A 15,281-nucleotide genomic window follows, 5' to 3' on the forward strand; every position below is an offset into this window, starting at 1 on the left:
AGCTGGTTCTTCTAATACACAATAACAATCTTGTGGGAGTAAGATTCTCCTGAGTTACGATGCCTCATGTGCCCTCGTTCATTGATTTTGTTAGGAGAGACTGAAGTCTTCAAAAGATTGCCAAGTGCCTGCTACCATTTACTCAATTCTTGCAAGACAGGCTTTAGTAACTCATAACGCCTCAGCGTGTTTACCCAGTTAAATGACATTGTTTCAGCATTTGGTAGAGAAGAGCCATTTCTGCATCTACTCACATCCTGTCACTTAATTGTCATTGTATAGGAGTTCATTAACATTGCCTTAATTTGCTATGAAGAGTTAAAAGGCTTTCAAATCTAGTCAAATTCAAAACCGGTTTATTTGCCTTTTATGATGATGGAAATGATGTGCACTGTAAATAACCTTATGTTCAACACTCAGTGATATTAATTTCACTTGACTTCATGACTTAAGGTCAAATATGTTAATCAAAGCCGCTGTCATTAACACAGTTTCCTTTTCTATTAAGTGATTATGATCACTTACTATTAATGAGTCGTGAAGTTTTAATAAATTTTTGCTGGTGTGAAATTACAAAACAGTAATGATGACACATACTGTATGGATGGCTTGTTCCATGATGTAAATTTGGCCCAGTGTTGGTAAAATACAAAAGAACCGCAAATAATTAATTAGTTGCTGCCGTGGCACCAAAATAAGCCTTCACTGTGAAAGCAAATGAATGACAAATGAAGAGCCTTTTGTTGTTATTAGTGAACTGTTACACAGTGAGACCTGGGCTCTCAAAAAGGCCTGATCCCTCAAAAACCACATTTGACTAAAGCCAGAGGGAAAATATCTGCAAGAATTCTTCTGGGTTGCAGTCAGTTTTTCTGCATGGGGCTGACTGTATGACAGTATGGGACAGGAGGAGGATTTTGAAATAAAATTGAAATAAAATTAAATGTTGATGCAGATGGATTGATGGGAATGGTACTTTGGAATTAGCATCTCAAGGCTGAGAGAGCGCTCCTGTGAGCCTGGGAGAGAAACAGAGGCCTCAAGGATTTACCACCTACGTTGAGAGTTCGTTGCAGAACACATCACAGTCCCTAGAGGATTATGTCAAAATGAAGATTCGTGGGCACTGCCCCCAGAAATGTTGGTTCAGTGAGTCTGGAATAGGGCCTAGGTGCCTGCACACACTCAGGACAATTCTGATACAGGTGGTCTCTGGCACACACTTTGAGAAATAATCATCTAGAAGGCCTAAACCACAATTCTTCAAAACTATATAGGAGTCAAAATCCTCACCGCAAACACTGATGTACCAGGCCCCATATTAGGCACAAGATTGTACATTTTCTGCATTGTTTACAATCAAATAAGAAAGGGATGTGTATATAAATAACAAATATATCATCTTCTAAGATTTCCTGAGCATTTGCTTATAATGTGCCACACACAGAGCTGAGTATTTTATATGCACAATCAGATTTGACCTCAACACAAACCCGTTTTTGAAATCTGGAAACTGAGTCACAGAGAGATTACATAACTTGCCCAAGGTCACACAGCCAGCAAGTAAGTGTCAATACCAAGCTAAGAAGTGGGCTCTATTATGCAGGCAGCAGGCAGCAACTGCACATGTTTAGATAGGGGAGAAACACAACCAGAGGGCTTACGAATGTCTCCCAGGACAGCGCTGTGAAGCAGGAACTGGGGTGGATGCAGGTGAGCACCCTGGGTAGCAGTTTCAGTTGTCCAGGGCAGTGGTTTGCAAACTGCTCCCCAGAGCCTTGGAGGCTTTGGGGTGTGTTCAAGGGTCAATGCTGAGGTGGAGGTTTAAGCAGAGTTCCTTATCCTTTTGCTGTCCCCTTGACACCCCCGTTCACATTTTATATCTGCTGTTGGAGAATGCTGTCATGTGACAAAATGTCTGAAAACCCCTGGCCTGGGGCACGCAAGGAAAGGGGCAGAAGGTAGAAGTGCAGGCTCAGAAATACTTCCAGGATGGGACAGGTGGGGGCCATGAGACGGAGTTGGAAGTTGGGCCTGGGTTGTTTAAGCTGCTGGCACAGGGTTTGGTGAGACAATTCATCTGGAAGTCAAGAGACAGGTCCGGAGTTTGGGGATGGAAGATTTGATATTTAATTTTGGAGTCATCTGTGGCCAGGGAATTTATTCTAGAAGGAACATAGCCAGCCAGTTTCTGAGTGAGGCTGAGAAAGACCCAAGTGACTGTTTGTTCTGGGTACCATGCCAGGGATGGTAAACATCTATCACTAGCCCTAGGAGGTCTGCACTCCTAGGGCGGATGCTGTGCCCACCTGGCAGAGGAGGCTTACTGAGTTGCAGCAGAGAAGGTTGCACCATTGACACAGCAGCTACCCTCACTGAGCACCCACATGTGCCATGCACTTTAAATATCATCTCATTTTCTCCTTAGGAAAGCCCAGGAGGAAGACATGGTTATTTCCTCCATTTTAAAGATGAGACTAATAAACATATCTCATGTGGGTGAGATTCCAAAGCTTGTGTTCTTTTCTCTCCACCTGTGATGACATTGATAAGACCAGAATCTATCTTAAGAATTAAACAACAAAAGACAGGGCAGCTTCCGTTATACAATGTAACCCAGACAGATGGGACCTGCCAGCTATGCTAATTTACAACTACACAGCTGAGCCTGGCAAACACTTTTCAAAGCCAGCCCCAGCTTGGGGTCACCCCTCCTGCAAGGAGAGGCAGTTTGTCTAAATTCAAAAATAGACAAAAGGGGTCCAAGAAGCAGAACTCCCACCCAAAGTGGTCAAAGTAAGAGGGAAGGAATACAAAATATGTCAGAAACTGGGTAAGGCATTTCCTATTACCCATCAAACACCTTATTACACTGAATAGGTTATGTGGGAAAGGGTTCTTTCCCTTAACCATTGCAATTGTCAACGTGAAGCACGAGTCTTCCAAGAATTTTCTGTCAAGCTCCTAACAAGTCTCAGACCTCACAACCAGCACCACAGTGCCTCTGCCCCATGCGTGCCCCATCCGAAGGCTTGTCCTGGTTTGCCAAGGTCAGTGTAAGAGCCAAGCCAATGCTACTGTCTGTGTTCTTCACACATAGCATCATCACCCTTATTCTTAGCAAGACTAGTGTCATTTAGCCTTACTTTATTAAGTTTTTATCCTTCTTTACCTGGACAGGAGGCAAAAACTGGTAAGTGACTTGAAGACAAGGTAGGGCCAATGTGGAAACAAAAATAAAGATGCAGTAATCTGTAAATAGCTCCAGGGAAACATGTTTCCAAAGAGAGAGAGAAAAGCTAAGATGGCCCATTGCCCAGATTCCAGGGTAGGACTGCCTGTGATGTGGGAATTGCCCCTCTCTGGCCACAGGAAAGCTTGGCTCAAGTATGTAACAACTCAACCCCCAGGGACTATCCTAGAATAGTCACTGGTTTCATTTTAAATGGTGAAAACAAGAATGAACATCTAATTTTTGCTGAGCACTAACTGCGTACCAAGAACTCTGCTCAGTGCTCCTGGGTACATCTCCTCTGAGGCAAGGTACACCTGCAGGGTCCAGTAGATCCACGTTTCTCAGAATGAGAAGACTGCAAAGGTCTCAGTGTCAAAGACCTCTGTTGGGTTTGTCAGTCCTGGTAGTGTCCAGGGCTCCAGGGCACAATATTAACAGTGATTCTTTCCAGATGGCAGGACCTTGGACGATTTCTCTCTACTTTTTCATAAATTTTAAATGTTCAATATGGAACAATTAGTTTACACCATGAAAAGCACATCAAACTCTACTTTAAAAGTGTGCCAATCTATTAATTTGTCAGCTATAATAAGGAGAGTAAGGCTTTGCTTTCAACGTGAACCACTGAACAACTACTAAGAAAAGGGCCCTAGGTCTTCCAGCACAGCCTGGAACAATCACTCAGAAGTTACCGAGTTCTCTTTCAGCTACTTTCCTATTCCATCTATTAGTCTATTGTCCTATTTATTTAGCTAACTCTTGCTTGGTTCCTGTATTAGTCTGTTTTCACACTGCTATAAAGAACTTCCTGAGACCTGGTAATTTATGATGAAAAGAAGTTTAATTGACTCACAGTTCCACATGGCTGGGAGGCCTCAGGAAACTTACAATCATGACAGAAGGCGAAGGGGAAGCAGGCACAGTCTTCGCATGTCAGAGCAGGAGAGAGAGAGAGAGAGAGAGTGAGGGAGGAAGTGCCACAGTTTTAAACCATCAGATCTTGTGAGAAGTCACTCACTATCACGAGAGCAGCATGGGGAAACCACCCCCATGATCCAATCACCTTCTACCAGGTCCCTCCCTTGACACATGGAGATTACAATTCGAGACAACATTTGTGTGGGACACAGAGCCAAACCATATCAGTTCCAAAAAGGATATTGACAGTTTCCATACAATTTAGCCAGATAAAAACTTGAAATGGGTGAGAAACAAGAGGCAAAGTGAAATAGCAGGTGAACCCAGCACATGGGCCACACAAGACCTGGCCACTTTCAACTGGGCCGTAAACATGGCTGCAGCAGACAACAGTAAAGAAAGGCACACTAATTGCAGTTACACTGATGGAGAGCACTCCTGAGATCAAGAGAAAGCTTCTTAGAAGGGGCATGACTATTCCCAAGACTATGCTGGGAAAGTATTTGTTGCAGAGTACCTGGTAAAAATGACACTTGGTGACATAAGAATGATCAATGTGCTCAACAACATCCCTACTCTGTGTCAGCCATGCTTCTCAGGGGGATTCTCTTACAGAAACAGACCAAAGGCATTGCTCCAACACACTGTTCAGAAAAGGAAATTCTAATGGGCCATGCAATTGGGTCCAAGACCTTTATTCACTAGTGGTCTGAATTAATGCAGGTTTTAGGGTATCTTGAGCAATAGCATCCCAGGAGGTATGCAAATGTTTATTTTAAATTTTACCTTCAATACTTTTTAAATATCATGAATCTTTCAAATCATATCATAAATATAATCAAATTACCTCGACTCAAATGTGCTATATAATAAATTCTAACATTTTGGAAACTACTAAATTGATGAATCATGCATCTGGGTTGATGTGTTCTTTTGTAGCCCTGACAATGAAGCCCTTACCATACTGGTTTAATTGAAAAGTTTTCTGAGATGGCCAGGTACACTGTGGAAGAAATAAATATTGCCAAGTGTACCCTCTTATCTATGTGAATTGTGACATTCTTAATCCACATGAACAAAACCTAAGGTAGTTACAAATTAGATGGGAAGGTGAATGTTAGAACACGGCTGTCCCCTTAACTCTTAATTTCAGTTTTGGAGTCATTAAAGCAACCTCTTTGACTAGGAAGACATAATAACTAAATGCTATGTGGTTCTCGGATCCTGGAGACAAAAAAGAATATTAATGGAAATACTAGTAAAATCTAAAGAAAGTCCATAGTTTAGTTAATTTTATTATAATAATATTAATGTCAGTTTTGAAAGTGTACCAGTTATATAAGATGTCAACATTGAAAGAAAAGGTAAAGAATATACTTCTCTCTATACTATCTTTGCAAATCTAAAATTATTGCAAGATAAAGAGTTTAAAAAATTTAAACAATCTCATTGTTTTCATTTATGAACTTTGTAAAAGCATATTATACATTTGAGTTAACAACATGGTTACATAATACATTACAATGCCATGTGACTCTGTTTCATATATTAATGATCCATATAAGATTTCATCTGAAGAAAGGATTCTGTGGTATAAATTTGATAAATTGTCCTTCCCCTTTACCAATAATTTAGTCCAAAAGACATGAGAGGAAATTGAGCAAGGAAGGTGGGCTTGCCAGTGTGGTGGGGGGAGCCTGGGTGGTGCAGAACATGGGCAGGGTGTCAAATGCCAACTGGAGTAAGGAGGATGTCCACACAAGGGGGCAGCTTTGTGCACGGAGTCGGGTCCAAGTGGGGAAGAAACGCTACCCAATGCAGAACGTCAGAACTGAGAGGAGCAAGGGGAGCTTTCACATGCAGGGGTGGCTCAGCATGGAGAGACAATGCTCAAGAGGGTTGAGCAAGGCATCCATGCAAGCAGGCAGGATGGGGGTGCACCCTGGTGTGGGGAAGCAGAGGCCAAACAGAGTGACCAAGGAGAGCTTCTGTGTAAGGGTGCAGCCAGCATGGGGAGTCAGAGCCTACATACAGTGAGCAGGGGCACCCTAGCAGAGGACTTTTGTATGGCAGGGCGCCATGGCAAGGGAGCAGTTAGGCAGGAGGATGAGGCCAGTTGGAGAGGAGGCCATGCTTGGGATAGGGGTGCAGTAGGCACCAGTGACAGGAGACTGGACGTACACAGGTTACTCATCAAAAAAGTCGATATACTAAGGATAATAAGAGTCAAGTTTCTTATTGTCAGAGAGTTACAAATAAAGTGAGAACATTAGAAGGAATTTTGTGGTATTACATCAGAATTGGAAGTGTCACTGTCAACTCTTGTTTTTCAACATACAATATTGAAATAAATAAAAATGTAAATATGCATGTGTCTGTATTACACATACATATAACCCCTTGCTCTGTCCGTGAGAAGGCTGGGAACAGCAATGTCCCAACAGCCGTGAATACACCTACTGGTCAGACCTCGTTTTTGAAATACCATCATCTATTAAAAGAAACCAGGGATTCCTGGAGAAACAGCTGATTCTACGGCTGGAAATGCGAGGAGTCTGGAATATTTTGTCATGTCAAAAGTTAGGAAATAGTCAAAGAATAATGGGAATGTGTCAAATGAAAGGGCAACCACTGGTCACTTCTGGGAAAATGTGGATATCAAAATATATAAATAGGAATAAAATAGGAAACTATGGGCCCATACTGATATAATTACAGGAATAAATTCAAAGTTTGATATAGAGTGGGGTGTTTACATAGTCTCAGAGAATGTCTTCATAAATTAATACTTTCTAATTACAAGCAAGTGTCAAGGGAGTAACTTCATACTAGAGAAGCTTGACAGATACCTTAGTCTAGTGATTTAATTTAACACTGTTAGAAATAGGAGGAGTCAACATTTGGTGTCACCTGATTGGAGGCTTAGGAAGAACTCACTGTTGCTTTTGTAACATTCCCACTGAAGATACATCGCCTAAATCTAATCATAAGGAAATATCAAACAAACCCAAATTGAGATACATTCCACAAAACATCTGACCTGTAATTTTCAGAAGCTTCATTGTCATAAAGGTTCAGAAAGACTAAGTAAAAAGACAGCAAAAAGGAGGACAACAAAATGCAACACATGTTCCCAAACTTAATCTTTTTGCATAAAAGACAATATGGGATACTTCACAAAATGTGAATGAGGCCTGAGGATTTGATGGTAGGAATTTAGCAAAACCAACTTTCTGATCTTGTTGGTTATATTGTAGTAATGTGGAAGAATGTCCTGATGTATAGGAGGTGCACAAAAATGGTATCCAGGAGTGATGGGGTATTCATGTCAGCAACTTATTCTCAACTCTTCAGGACCAAAAAAACATATTTGTAAAACTTTTCAGTAGGCTTGAAATTGATTCACAAAAATATTTGAAAATCATTGAGGTAGCAGAACAGGTAAGATATACATCAAGGTCCCAAACCTACAAGAGGAGGTTACCCCATCTCTACTCAGAGATGACCATCTGAGTGGACATATCGCGGAATGAAGAATTCCTTAGAGTATATCCCAAAAGATCTTCTCTTACAGACATATAGATATTGATGAGTTTCATGTCATAGAGCATAATTATGATCATTTTATCTTAGAACATTTTTGTAGTAAGAGAACTATACACCCACCTTATCCATAGGAACACACCATTGAAAGGCCCATGAAGTACAAGGCTGATGGTCCCACCTACATGGGCTACTTGATAAAACTATGCCAGGAGGACTGAAAGAGGTGAATTGCTGAAGTGGTTTATTAGCTATAAAGAAATTATTAATGAGTTTTGATTCTGGCAATAATTAAATAGCAGGGGCAGTTGTTTATGAGATTAATTAGATGAGATCATCTGAATCCATTAATCCAAGTAAGTGCTGAGCATGGTGAATGGTACAAAGTACAGGAACACACTGTCATCGTCATCCTCATTATGATTATTATTATTGCTGTTACTGTTCATTCCCAGCTAGTTAACAGCAAACTATCTCCATGGCAAATTTTTATATTCTTCATCACAGGTGGGCATACTCCAAGCTCATTCAAAAGTAGCATGCAATCACCAAGAAACAAGATAACAACTGTTTCCTCAGTTTTTGAAATCATTAACTGATCAGCCCAGCAACGATTTGTGCTGAGACAGTGATTTACGTGGGGTTATCCCAGCACAAGCCTCAGTAACTGGGGGACTACATTATGTTCACACACGTTGGCCTGTAATTGGTTCCAGCTAGAGAGTCAAAGGCGAAGGAAAGGTCTGTGAAAACAGCAATCTACTAGTGCTTCTAGTTTATTTCTCCATCTGAAACTCCTGTAAAACACTGACCTAAGAAATTCAGGCTAGCTGTGTACTGAGGATAAGACAGATAGAGTCTTAAATGGCACACCAAATAAACTAATTTGTTTGTAACTGGGAAAAGACCAAAAAGGTAACTCATTATCTATGCTAGCAAAATAACAAACTAGGTACTTTGACCAATTTTCTCATTGAAAATAATGAAAAATACTGGCAAAAATGGTAAACACCTTCTGAAGTGCATTGATGAGCTGGCAAGGAAATAAGAAACATTAAGAAAAAAAGTAAAGTGAAGGTCTGAACCTAAGAATTAGGCAGAAAATGGACTAGCTTTCACCCTGGGGGCATTTGCAGAACCAAGAATATTGAGCTTAGAGTTTCACAGCCTCACCAGGCACCAGAGACAAAATACAAGGTCCACCTGGGATGAGAAAGTCAAATAAGAGACCTTAATTAGTAAACTCCGGATCCCACAAGCAGGATTTTCAGAGTAGAACGGATTACATGTAAGTCCACTACCTCCTTACCACCAATGGGGCTACCAGAAATGTTACCATTCTTGAACCTCAAAACAGAGGAAAAAGGGAAAACAGTCCCTGAGAATTGATACACACAAGCTGGCCCTCACTCAGGTTTGCAGCCTAAATTCTTATGACCTGGGAGTCTGAAAATCCTGAAACCAACAATTTAAGTGGTTCTACAGTAGTAGTGATCTCAGGCATCCAGTAGAAGCTAAATGAAATCCTCTCTGAAGAAAACCATCTACATCTCACAGATAAAGAATTGTCACACACAAAGTTCCAAGGAAAATGAGCAAGTCTTGCTCAGCACACAGGAAAATAAAGGACCATAAATAAGAATCAGCAAGAGCAAAAATCAGTAACTACGACTTCAGATCCTGAAATTAGCCACAGAACATAAAATCATTGTTCATAGAAATAAAAGATAAATGTGAATATAAGGAGAGACAAAGAAACTGACAAAAATATAAAACTATAAAACTTTGTAAACATAGACTATAAAAATAAACTAATAAAGCTGAAGACAGAAGTAGTGAAGAAATTATCCAAATTTCTGTTCAGAGATGACAAAGGTTTGGAATACGCGAATGAAACATGAAGAAACAGGAAACGCGGATTAAAAAGTTTAACATATGTCTAAATTAATGGTGTTCAACCAGGGGCAACTTTGCCTTCCAGGGAACATTTGGCAATGTCTGGAGACATTTTTGGTTGTCACAACTGGCAGGGGTGGTGGGTGTGTGCTACTAGCATACAGTGAATAGAGGCCAGGAAGGTTGCCAAACATCCTACAATATTTTGGACAGCCCTGCACAAACACGAATTATGTCAACAGTGCTGAGTTTGAAAAATTGTGGTCCACGTGGAGTTCTGGTATTAAAGTATAGTGAAAATGGGGCAAAAAGTAATATCTGAAAAAGTTAAAAGAATCAATTCCAATGAATGCCCCCCCAAAAAAGATATACATAAAAAATACACACATAAAACTTTAATACATCAAAGGGAAAGAGCAAATGTTTTAAGAACCAGAGTACACTAGGGGTCTTTATACTATTCTATGTTCTTAAAAATGTTCCATATTAAGAAGTTAAAATTTGGGCCGGGCGCGGTGGCTCAAGCCTGTAATCCCAGCACTTTGGGAGGCCGAGACGGGCGGATCACGAGGTCAGGAGATCGAGACCATCCTGGCTAACACGGTGAAACCCCGTCTCTACTAAAAATACAAAAAAAAAACTAGCCGGGCGAGGTGGCGGGCGCCTGTAGTCCCAGCTACTCCGGAGGCTGAGGCAGGAGAATGGCGTAAACCCGGGAGGCGGAGCTTGCAGTGAGCTGAGATCTGGCCACTGCACTCCAGCTCGGGCGACAGAGCAAGACTCCGTCTCAAAAAAAAAAAAAAAAAAAAAAAAAGAAGTTAAAATTTTTTTATAAGACCAGCCAAAGAACAAAGACAGACCACCTTTAAAAAACTGATAGCTAACTTTTCAACAGCAAAAATGAAAACAAAAGCGCAATAGAATGATATTGTCAATGTACTCAGAGAAAGATTTTACTGTCAACTATAATTTCATACCTTGTGAAAATATATTTCAAGATTGAGGGAAAAAGCACTGTCAGATAAACAAAAATGGAGTTTTTTGACTATAGACCTTCAATAAAGGAAATTCTGAGGGATATACCTCAGGAAGAAAAAAAGAGATTCCATATAGAAGGCCTGAGATCCAAGAAGAAATAGAGGGAAAAAAATCTGATTATTCAAAATGATAATAACAATAATAATAATAATGCCCTGAGGGTTAAACTGTCACCAAATAGTTACTTGAAGAAAGCTTGTGTATAAAGCACTGCACCAGGCAAATGCATAATACGTATTCTTTTCAAATGCACATGAAACATTTAAAAATTTGATCACATACTCAGCCATAAATAGAGTAAGATACATTGTAGTTTCAGGGTAGTATCAATTTACATCTCTTGCCTTAACATCTATCTATTGTCATAGATAGCAATCCAAAGACCAAAAGATCCAAAGACACATCAGAAATAAAATGTTAAAATAAAAACACAAAGGCAAATCTTAAAAGCAGAAAGAGGAAAGAGACTTGTTACATATAAAAGAAACTCAATGAGATTAATGGCTAATTCCTCATCAGAAACAATGGGGGTCAGAAGTCTGTGGTACGACATATTTGAAAGGCTGAAAAATTTTTTAAATTGTCAACCAAAGATTTTATGTCTAGCAAAACAGCAAAACTATCTAGCAAAAATGAAGGGGAAATGCATTCCTAGATAAATAAAAACGGAGATGATTTGTTGCTAGCAGAACTGCCTTACAAGAAATGCTGAAGTTAGTTCTTCAACTTTGCTGAGAGCAAGTGACCTCAGATGGTAACTAAAATCAATGTGAAAAAAATAAAGAATGTCAATAAAGGTAATTAGGTATGTAATTATAAGAGACAGTATAATTGTATATACTTTCTCCATTCTATTATTGACTAATATAAAATAGACTTGTATAAACCATGTACATAATTGCATTGTTTGGGCTACAACATAAAGAAATATAAAATATTTGACAATAACAGCTCAAAGAAGTGAGTGGAAACGAAGCTGCATCAGAGTAAGAAAATGACAGCAGTTAACCAAATCCACAGGAAAAAAGAAAGAGAACCAGAAACAGTAAGTAAGAAGGTTAATATAACCAACTCTATAAATATATATTTGTGATCCACTCTTATTGTTAAGGACATATTATAAAATTATAAAATCATTACAGTATATTGCTGGGTTTGTAACATAGATAGATGTAAGATGCATAATAATAACAGTACAAAAAAGCAGAGGAATGAATAGAGATATCTAGGAGCAACATTTGTGTATCTCATTGGAATTTAGTTAGTATAATAATGACATAGATTATAAAAAGATGTATATTGCAAGACCTAGAACAACTGCTAATAAAATAACCTTTAAAATATGGTAAAATAAATCATAAAAAGAGTTAAGATTATACACTAGAAAATATTCACTTAATGCAAAAGAAATCAGCAAGGTGGAACAGAGGAATAAAAAAGGCGTAAGACATATAGGAACAGAAATCTAAATGGCAGACATATATCCAATTATATCAACAGTAACATTAAATGAAAATAGACAAAACAATCTAATCGAAAGGCAGAGGTTGTCAGACTGGATAAAACAAACAAGATCTATTTGCGGTCTATCTACAGAAGACACATTTTAGGTTCAAAGACACAAAGAGATGGAAAGTTAAAGGATGGCAAAAAAGATATAATGTAAACAACAATTCCAGGAAAGCTGGGGTTGCTAGACTGCTAGCAGGCAAAGTAGAATTTAAGACAAAAAAGTTACTAGTAATAAAGAGGGGCATTTTATAATGTGAAAAAGTCAATCCATCAGGAAGATATAAGAATTATAAACACATATGCACTTGACAACAAAGCCCCAAAATACCTGAAGTAAAAACTGACAATGATGAAGGGAGAATAGACAGTTCAACAACAATAGCTGGAGACTTCACTACCCCACTGTCAATAATGAATAACATCTAGGCACAATGTCAATGAGGAAACAGAAGATTTGAGCAACACTATAAATAAACTAGATATAAAAGACATTTGTAGAATATTCTACCCAAAAATAGCAGAACATACATTTTTTTCCCACAAATGCACATAGAACATCCTTCAGGATAGAACACAAGCCCTGATATAAAACAAACCTCAATTAATTTAAAATGATTGCAATCACACAAAGTATGTTCTCTGAACATAATGGAATGAAATTTAAAAGCAATGATAAAAATAAATTCAGGAAATTTATAAGTATGCATAAATCAAACTACAAGCTCCTAAACAACCAATTGATAAAAGAAATAAATCACAAAAGAAATCTGAGAATACTTTGAAACGAATGAAAATGAAAACACAACATACTGAAATTTATGGGATGCAGCTAAATCGTTGCTTACAGGAAAATTTATACCTGTAAAATGTCTATATCTAAAAAAAGGAGAAAGACTTCAAATCAATTATCTAACTTACCACCCTAAGACACTAGAAAAGAGCCAAATAAACTGATAGCAAACAAGAGGAAAGAAAAAATAAAGATTAGAGTGAAAATTAATAAAATACTATGGAGTTACATCTCTGTTTAAAGCCTTCCTGTGTCTCCTCAGTGCTTTTAGGATAAAATCCAAACTCCCAGGTCATTCAAATCTCTTCAGAATCTGACCTTTGCTGACCTCACCGACATTATCTCCCATCACTCCCCATTTTTATACTGGGACTCAGCCATCCTGAGTGAGTTATGAGCCATCTTTCAGATACCGTATATTGAAGTGTAGTGGTTAAGTATAATCTCTGAAGAAGTGAGGAGTGATTGCTAACGGGTACAGAATTTCTTTTGGCAGGTAACAAAATATTCTACAAGTGATTGTGATGATGGTCGAACAACTTTGTGAACACACTTCAAGTCACTGAATTATACACTTTAAATGAGTGAATATGTATAATGAGGGATGTGGCAGCAGACCCAGAGCAGAGCCACACAGTCCACAGGGATGAACTGCCAGCAGATGACTAGCTGGAGAGCCATAAGGCTCCTTCACCTGTTCTCTGTGCACTGTCTTCAGGGGTTGCATAGAGGGGATGCCCACGTTGGGTATACTTCAGGAGGCACCTGACCTTCCTGTAAGAAAAGGTCCCATTGGGCAGGTCTTCACCAGTGTATTCCTCATTGTGGCTAGTTGAAATAATTACCAAATGAATGCAATGTCAGGTTAGATTTGAGAATTCCTGGGGAAACTGCCTCCCCCTACACAGACAGACCTTCCCTAATAACTTTCCAACCTGAGCCTCACCATAGCTCACATTTGAACACATGCTATGTGCTCCATACTATCTTAGGAGATTTGTAAATATCAACTCATGCAATCCTCAAAACAACTCTAGGAGCTAGATATTATTCTTATCCCATTTATGCATGAGGAAGTTGAGGCACAAAGAGGAAAAGTAACATGCCCATAGCTAAGAAGTGGTGAATATGAGATCTAAACCTAGATGCACTAACTCTGGGGCCCACGTTTTTCACTTCTTTACAGTGCCTGCTATTTTACTATGCAAGATTGTGTTTCCAGATTCCTCTGCCTAGGGTTTGTTTGTTTGTTTGTTTGTTTGTTTGTTTGTTTGTTTTGAGATGCAGTCTCGCTCTGTCACCCAGGCTGAAGTGTAGTGTTGTGATCTCAGCTCACTGCAACCTCTGCCTCTAGGATTCAAGCAATTCTCCTGCCTCAGCCTCCAGAGTAGCGGGGATTACAGGCACACACCACCATAGCCAGCTAATTTTTGTACTTTTTGTAGAGATGGGGTTTTACCACATTGGCCAGGCTGGTCTCAAACTCCTGATGTCAAGTGATTCACCTACCTCGGCCTCCCAAAGTGCTGGGATCACAGGCGTGAGCCACTGCACCCGGGCCAGATTTACTTTTTTGTTTTTCAAGGACCATGTCACTTAAGGAGGCCCAGGGAGGGTGTGGGCAAGGGACCCCTGGCACAGTTACTGGCATCTTAAGGTGAACTGAGCCAGAGGGTAATTATAAATTCAGTCTTTAGTGGGGAGGCAGCGGTCAGAAAGGTTGTATCAGTTCTGAGCTTTACAAGCTAGGGCAGGCTCAGCCTATGGTTTGGTGGGGTAGATTAATTGCAAACACGGCCCCAGTTTGCCATGTGTCCCATGTATGTCCTTTGTAAGGTGACTTTGTAGCTTCTTCATCAAGAAATGGCATCTACTTCTTCACAAGAACTGGTCTCTTGATGCACTTTAGCCAGTAGAGCTTCGTGGCTCAAAGTTCTGAGCCTAGGTTTCCAGTGGCCTCAAACACCTTAGCACTCTCCTGGATGTCTGCCAAATGCCCCACACACATGGTCAGCTGGCCTGATGGGGGATGAGAGATCATGTAGAGTAGAGCTCAGTTGTTCCAGCTGAGGCCATTCTAGACTAGCAAGACCCCAGCTGGCCTATCAGCTGACTGCATGAGTGAGCCCACCCAACACCACAAGAAGTATCCAGTTGAGACCAGCCCAAATTACCAACTGCTAATAGTAATTGTTTTCTGCAATCATGTAGGGTGTGGTTTGTAATACAGCAACATTTATTTGATCCCATTGGTGAAGAGCAAGGTTTAGAAGTGGGAATATGCAGGAACAGAACAGGAAGTGAGGCACAGACTGAGGCCCTATGGGAGGCTGAGGCCCTACGGGAGGC

The sequence above is a fragment of the Piliocolobus tephrosceles genome, chromosome 9, assembly GCF_002776525.5.
Source record: "Piliocolobus tephrosceles isolate RC106 chromosome 9, ASM277652v3, whole genome shotgun sequence".
NCBI lineage: Eukaryota > Metazoa > Chordata > Mammalia > Primates > Cercopithecidae > Piliocolobus > Piliocolobus tephrosceles.